At 44.5% G+C, this 7,748-nt stretch overlaps 1 pseudogene; it reads right to left on the reverse strand.

Annotated features, from left to right (window-relative positions):
- Positions 1–3,351, reverse strand: part of LOC149298630 (E3 SUMO-protein ligase KIAA1586-like) — a 47,635-nt pseudogene extending 44,284 nt beyond the window's left edge.
- Between the last annotated feature and the right edge of the window lie 4,397 nt (positions 3,352–7,748).

The raw sequence follows: 7,748 nt of genomic DNA on the forward strand, positions 1-7,748 counted from the left end.
TAATGTTCGAGCTCCAAATAAGGGAGAATCTTTCTTTCAGTCGTTCTTTCCCGTGAGATAGCCGCATTCAAATTGCCGCGTTCGAGTTGCCACACTGAGAATCCGCAGGCCGCCGGAACGGTGAAAATCACCGGGGGCTTTAGGACCATAAAAGCCTCTCCAGTCTTTTCAGTACTGTCACGAACCGGGGGAGCAGGTCTGCTAGGAGCCCAGGTGCAGGGGATACGAGGGGCTCTGTCTGTACCCCACAATGCATGATGGCTTGGGGTTGGTACAGACAGGCGCCGGAAATAAACCACAGACAGAAGATGCGGATTAAGGGTTGTATTGTAGATGATGGTACAACATACAAACAAGGAAAGTCTCTTGGCTGCAAGCTCTCGGGATGGGGCACACACGGCAGGAAGCCCTCGGGATGGGGCACACACGGCAGGAAGCCCTCGGGATGGGGCACACGCGGCAGGAAGCCCTCAGGAAGCCCTCTTGCAGGGCACACGGCACGGCTAGAAGCCCTCTTGCAGGACACACGGCTAGAAGCCCTCTTGCAGGGCACACGACTAGAAGCCCACTTGCAGGGCACACGACTAGAAGCCCACTTGCAGGGCACTCGACTTGGGAGTCCACTTAGTGGGGCGCTGGCCGCAATTCAGGAACACCGCAGGTTGCCCACTTGCAGGGCACACGGCAGGTTGCCCACTTGCAGGGCACTCGACTTGGGAGTCCACTTAGTGGGGCGCTGGCCGCAACTCAGGAACACCGCAGGTTGCCCACTTGCAGGGCACACGTCAGGTTGCCCACTTGCAGGGCACTCGACTTGGGAGTCCACTTAGTGGGGCGCTGGCCGCAACTCAGGAACAAATCAGGAACCAAAGCAGGAACAGATCAGGAACCAAACAGGCAGTCCTATAACGTCAATGTCAAGGCCCAGACTGCAGGGCTGGGCAGGTTTATAAAGGCTGTCTTGATCAGGTAATCAACTGCAGCTGGACCTGATAATCAGTCTGAGTGGTTCTGAGTGGCAAGGGCGGCCACTAGTGGCCGGAAACGTAAAAGGAGCAGCACCAGGATTAAACAAGTCCATACAGCGAAGGGTGAACGTTACAAGTACCCGTCAGACGGGCTCCGTCGCGGTCTCAGAGAGCATCTGCTGAGCATCAGCAGCTCATTCTCTCATCAGCCCAGGCTCCCATATCAAGCGTGCAAACCAAGGAATGCCCCCACCACGCACACGCAAGCGTCTCTACGCCATCACGTCCATCTGACCTTCGCCAAAATCTTAAGATCAGTGTTAATCAGGGATATAGGGCAGCTGCTGCAGAAGTCCGCATCTTTTCCAGGCTTAGCGATAACAGTAATATGAGCCATCTTAGACTGAGGATCGAGGGGGGCTCCCGTGGCCAGAGAATTAAAAAGGGTGACCATATGGGGACCGAGAGCCGGCAAAAATGTGCAATAGTAGAGGGGGGCTAACCCATCAGGGCCTGGGCATTTCCCATGGGGGAGAGACTTAAGAACCGCCTCTATTTCCTCCAAGCTTAGGATATCCCTATCATCAGCAGAGATCTTCTTACGCAAATGTTTTTGGCGATAGGCATCTATAGGCGAGAAAGCCCCCTATCAGAGTCCAACACAGGGGAAAGATTGTACAAACCACGATAATAGTCAGAACAACAAGCAGCTATATCCTTAGTAGCGTGTTGAAAAGAACCCCCAGAATCTTTAATCCTGGGGATATAGACCGACGCCCTGAGAACTCGTAAAAATGCTTCCTGGTAAGGAGGTAGTTACGCCTAAGTCTAGAGTCTAGAAGGGATGGGAGCCGAGACCTCAAGGACTTAAGTTGCTCAAAGACAGTAGCTGACAATGAGATCTTATGCTGCAATTCCAACTCCGCTATTTGTTTGGACAGTGATATGAGCTCAAGTTGATTGAGCCTTTTAAGCTTAGAGCCCAACTGAATGAAATGACCCCTTATTACGGCCTTATGGGCCTCCCAAACCATTGAGAAAGGGGTATCATGACCAACGTTTTTATTTAAAAAAATTCCGAAGATGAGAGGTGAGATCAGGCACAAATGTAGGGGTAGCGAGCAGATTCTCATTAAGGCGCCAACACCAAACCCTGGGAGGGAGCGAGGGTAAACGTAACGTAATATGGGTAGAAGCATGATCCCCGAATATTTGGGAGCCAATTTCTGAGGAATGCAGGAATGGGAGGTGGTGATGAAAAAGGAACAAGGCATCAATACAAGTATAGCGTTGATGCAGGGCGGAGAAGAAGGTATAATCTAACGTAGAGGGGGTGTTGAGCACACCAGGCGTCTACCACTTGATTAAGAAAAACCCAACATTTAACCCTCGTAATCTTAACAAAGGGAATATGGGATGTTCCAGAGGAACAATCGAGTCTGGGGTCCAGGACCATATTGAGGTTGCCGCCAAAAACAGTCAGGCCTTCCTGAAAGTCCGCCAATTTAGCCAAGAGTTTAACCAAAAAGGGAACCTGGTCTTTGTTAGGAGCATAGACAGTGGCAAACGTTACTTTGTGCATACCAAGAAAGCCCTTTACCATCAGACCCCCTACCCTCAGAATCCTTCCAGACATCTAAAAGCTGAAATGGCAGTGATTTGTGAGAATGGCCACCCCCTTAGTTTTGGAGGAGGGGGAACTAGAAAAATACACAGATTGAAAATTTCTATCTGACAATTTAGGTTCCTTAGAACTAAGAAAGTGAGTTTCTTGCAAAAATGCTATCTTAGTCTTATAAGAATGTAGTACATGAAGTAGTCTAGACCCCAAATAAAAATAAAGAGAAAATAATAGTTATAAAAAAAGTTAATAAATAAATAAACAAATAACATACGCGTATAGCAGGAACAGAAATAGCGTATGCGACCATAAGAGTCCAGGTGAAGGAGTCAGTTCGAAGAACGGAGCATAGAAACTGGAAGTCCAGCAGGTATTAAAAAGTCACGGACGAATGCAGAAACCATATCCAAACGGGGAGGTCATATCCAACTGAACTCCCCAGCGAATGGAAGAAGTGACGATAAACTGCGAGAAAGCCAGGTAGGGCACATCAGGTGGTGGGTAGCTTCTGGCGTTTGTTCTGTCTCGGCTTGGGGGACCAGTCCTTGCTAGGGTCTCGAACCAGTGCGGGCACTGCAAAGGAGAGTTCCCAGTCAGGGATCTGAAGAGGCGGGAGGCCAAGCTCCTCCAAGAAGCGCGGGACGTCTGAGGGACGTCCTGGTCTTGAGTACTCTGGTAGAACGAGCGGACCGAGGTAGGAGCATGTTTGTCCCTGGTGCCAGACGGTTTAGGGGTCTCGGCGACCTTGTTGTGCTTGCCCATGATGGGAAAAAATACACTTTAGCGGAACTAAAGTAGCGGAGAGGGTCTGCGGAGCTCAGAGCTTATGTAGCCATCTTGCTTGGCAGCTAACCACGCCCCCCGCCCCAAGGTATTTCAAACGCTGGTATTTTAACCATTTCCATGCACTAGACAGATTGTTGGGAGGGGCTGGAGATGATCCAGCAGTCGTAGTACATGTTGGTACAAACAACATAGTTAAGGGCAGGTGGGGGGTCCTTAAAAATGATTTTAGGGCACTAGGTCAGAAACTTAGGCAAAGGACCTCCAAGGTAATGTTCTCTGGAATATTACCAGTACCACGCGCTACTTCAGGGAGACAGAGGGAGCTTAGGGAGATTAATGCGTGGCTAAGAGCGTGGTGTAAGAGGGTTTTGGGTTTTTGGAGAACTGGGCAGACTTTGCAGTCGGCTACAGACTCTACAGCAGGGATGGACTGCACCTCAATGAGTAGGGGGCTGCAGTGCTAGGGGAGAGGATGGCTAGGGGATCTTTTAAACTAGGTTCTGGGGGGGAGGATAAAGATAGAAATAAAGTACTAGCTAGAGTAGACTGGGAAGGGGGTCTAGCTATGGGAAAATCGGGTGAGAGGATTGGTGGGGTTAGCACAAACAATATGGTGTTGCATAGTACAAAACCTGCTGTCAAGAATTATTTGTCAACCGTTACACCAGAAATGGGTAGTAACCTTAAATGTCTTTTAGCAAATGCGAGAAGCTTGGCAAACAAAATGGGTGAGCAGGAAATATTGGTAAGTAATGAACAATACGACTTGATCGATATCACGGAAACGTGGTGGGATGATACGCATGACTGGTCAGTAAACTTACAAGGATATTCACTTTTTAGAAGGGACAGAGTAAATAGAAAAGGGGGAGGGATATGTTTATATGCAAACCCTAAACTAAAGCCCAGTATTAAGGAAGATGTGCATGATGGCAGTAGTAATGTGGAGACGCTGTGGGTAGAGATTAACCTAGATAGTAGAAAGAGTCACACATTACTTGTGGTCATTAGTAATGAGGGGAAGATCAGCTGCTATTTCAAATTGAATGGGAGTGAAGTTTTAATCATGGGAGATTTTAATTACCCAGATATAGATTGGAATAGTGGAACTTGTTCCACTAAGGGCAGCAAGTTTCTGAACCTGCTTTATGACCAATTTATGTCGCAATTAGTAGAGACCCCAACCAGAATGGATGCCTGTCTAGATCTGGTAATAACAAACAATGAGGAACTTATCTCAAACATTAAAGTAAGAGAACACTTTGGGAATAGTAACATGACCATAACATGGTTTCATTTGAGATTAATTCCAAAAACCAAATGGGTAACTGCTCTACCAAAACATTTAATTTCAAAAGGGCAAACTTTGATAGGCTAAGGTCAACCATGGAATATATAGACTGGGATGGATTGTTCTCTGGTTTAAACACAGAGGACAAATGGAATACCTTTAAGCACACATTGCAAAGTTACACATCCCAATATATACCTATGGGAAACAAATACAAAAGAAACAAATCAAAACCAATGTGGCTTACCTGGAAAGTAAAACAGGAAATAAGGAATAAACAATTGGCATTAAAGCATTATAAAAGTGAGGGGTCGGAAGTATCGTTTATGGCATACAAAGATGCCAACAAAGCCTGCAAAAAGGAGATTAAAATGGCTAAACTAGAAAATGAGAAACTTATTGCTAGGGAAAGTAAAACCAATCCCAAGAAATTTTTTAAATAAGTAAATGGAAAAAAGTTAAAGGTAGAGAATGTTGGTACATTATTATCTGAAACTGGAAATTTGTTTAGTGAGGACAGAGAAAAAGCCGACATCTTAAATGCTTTTTTTTCTTCTGTTTATACCAAGGAAGAGCCAATGAAGGAGCCCCTGCTGGCTAATTTTAAGGAACCGTTGCAGCAAACATGGGATTGGCTGACACAAGAAAAAGTGCTCAAGCAATTAAATAATGTTAAGGTAGACAAGGCCCCTGGACCGGATGGTATACACCCAAGGGTACTGAAGGAGTTAAGCCTAACTCTGGCCCAACCATTATTACTAATCTTTAGGGATTCTTTTGGCTTGGGCATAGTTCCATTAGATTGGTGCAAGGCAGATGTTGTGCCCATATTTAAAAAGGGATCAAAATCTCAACCGGGCAATTACAGGCCAGTAAGATTAACATCGGTAGTGGGGAAATTATTTGAAGGGTTGCTAAAGGTATACATTCAAGATCATATCTTGTTCCATAATTCAATCAGTAAAAGTCAACATGGATTTGTGAAAGACCGGTCTTGTCAAACCAACCTATTAGCATTCTATGAAGAAGTTAGTAAAAATATAGACCTGGGGGTGGCTGTAGATGTGATTTATCTGGGTCAAATGTCTGTATGTGGATCAGAAATTGGCTAAAAGATAGAATGCAGAGGGTTGTTGTGAATGGATGTTTCTCAGCCTGTACGCAGGTATTAAGTGGAGTGCCTCAGGGGTCTGTACTCGGTCCTCTTCTTTTTAATTTATTTATAAATGATCTCCCAAGCTGCATTGAGAGCCATGTCACAGTTTTTGCTGATGACACAAAATTAGGCCGGGTAATTCAGACTAATCTTCTTTGCAGGAAGATTTAGACAGAGTTGGGGACTGGGCGTGCAAGTGGCAGATGAGGTTCAATATAGAGAAATGCAAAGTTATGCATTATGGTAAAAATAATAAAAATGCAACCTATTCGTTAAATGGAATATCCTTCGGGGAAACTACCAGTGAGAAGGATTTAGGAATAACGGTGGACAACAGACTTGACAACAGTGCACAATGCCAGCAAGCAGCTGCGAGGGCCAATAAGGTTTTGGCATGCATAAAAAGAGATATCGATTCAAGGGAGGAGGATATTATCTTCTTTACAGATCATTGGTAAGACCTCACCTTGAATATGCGGTACAATTCTGGGCACCGGTCCTCAAAAAGGACATTATGGAATTAGAGAAAGTGCAAAGGAGGGCTACGAAATTAATAAGGGGATTGGGTGACACTAGTTATGAAGAGAGACTAAAAAGTTAAAATTATATACGCTAGAAAAACGGCGTCTCAGAGGGGATATGATAACATTATATAAATATATGCAGGGCCAATATAAAGAGCTCTTCAGTGACCTGTTCATTAACAGAAATATACAAAGAACAAGAGGTCACCCTCTGAGACTGGAAGAGCACAGGTTTCATAGACAACAAAGGAAGGGATTCTTTACAGTGAGGACAATAAAGGTATGGAATTCACTTCCAAGGGAGGTGGTGTTATCCAATAGATTAGATACCTTCAAAAGGTATCTTAGAAAGGCATGACATACAGGGATATAAATAGAATAATATTAATATTTAAGAGCTTCTTGATCCAAGGAGAAATCCGATTGCCTCTTGGAGTCAAGAAGGAATTTTTCCCCCTGATGGCAGAATTCGAAGTAGGTTAATTAGGGTTTTTTGCCTTCTTTTGGATCAAGAATAGGAAGGTTAGGTAGAAGGGCTGAACTTGATGGACTTGGGTCTTTTTTCAACCTTACAAACTATTGAAAAACTTTATGGTAGTAATTTTTTTATTTTTTTTTCACACATGTTATACTCCAGGTGTAAATTTACCGCACCTGGTATATGTCACTGCCAAACAACACCCCAATATGTGTTCATCATCTCCTGAGCTCAGTGATACCCCACTTGCATGGGTTTGTTAGGTTGTTCAGGGACTAAAAGGCCCTTTTTGAGAGGTGTGCATTGCTCAAATTGGAATTTTGTATTATTATTTTTTACTAATCACACTGATTAGTGAGCTGGGCTCCATTGACCTTGCATGGTTGAATGCAGTACCTGCTATTGTTGACGCCATCTTGTGAATGGCGGCAACGTCATTTACATTATGGCGCTTGTGGTTGCTCTTCGTACATGTACGAGCTTTGTCGTTAAGGGGTTGAGGAGCTTAGTCAGGAAATAACCAGAGGATTGGAGGAAGGCAGATGTGGTTCCTTTATTCAAAAAGGATTAAAACGCTGTGCCCCGGAATTATACACCTGTGAGTTTAATTTCTGTGGTTGGGAAAGTATTTGAAGGCTTGTTAAGGGATAATATTCAGGAATTCATTGGGAAGAACAGTATTATTAGCAAAAATCAGAATGGTTTTATGAAACATAGGTCGTGTCAAACTAATTTAATTGCCTTCTATTAAGAAGTAAGTAGAAGTGTAGATCAGGGTGTCGCAGTGGATGTAATCTACTCGGATTTTGCCAAGGCATTTGACACGGTTCCACACAATAGGTTAGTATTCAAACTGAAGGAAATTGGTCTAGAAGCAAATTCTTGTTCTTGGGTACAACATTGGCTTAGTGATAGAGTACAGAG

Source organism: Sceloporus occidentalis, unplaced genomic scaffold, assembly GCF_023333645.1.
Source record: "Sceloporus occidentalis isolate IW3139 unplaced genomic scaffold, rSceOcc1.0.p SCAF_32, whole genome shotgun sequence".
Taxonomy (NCBI): domain Eukaryota; kingdom Metazoa; phylum Chordata; class Lepidosauria; order Squamata; family Phrynosomatidae; genus Sceloporus; species Sceloporus occidentalis.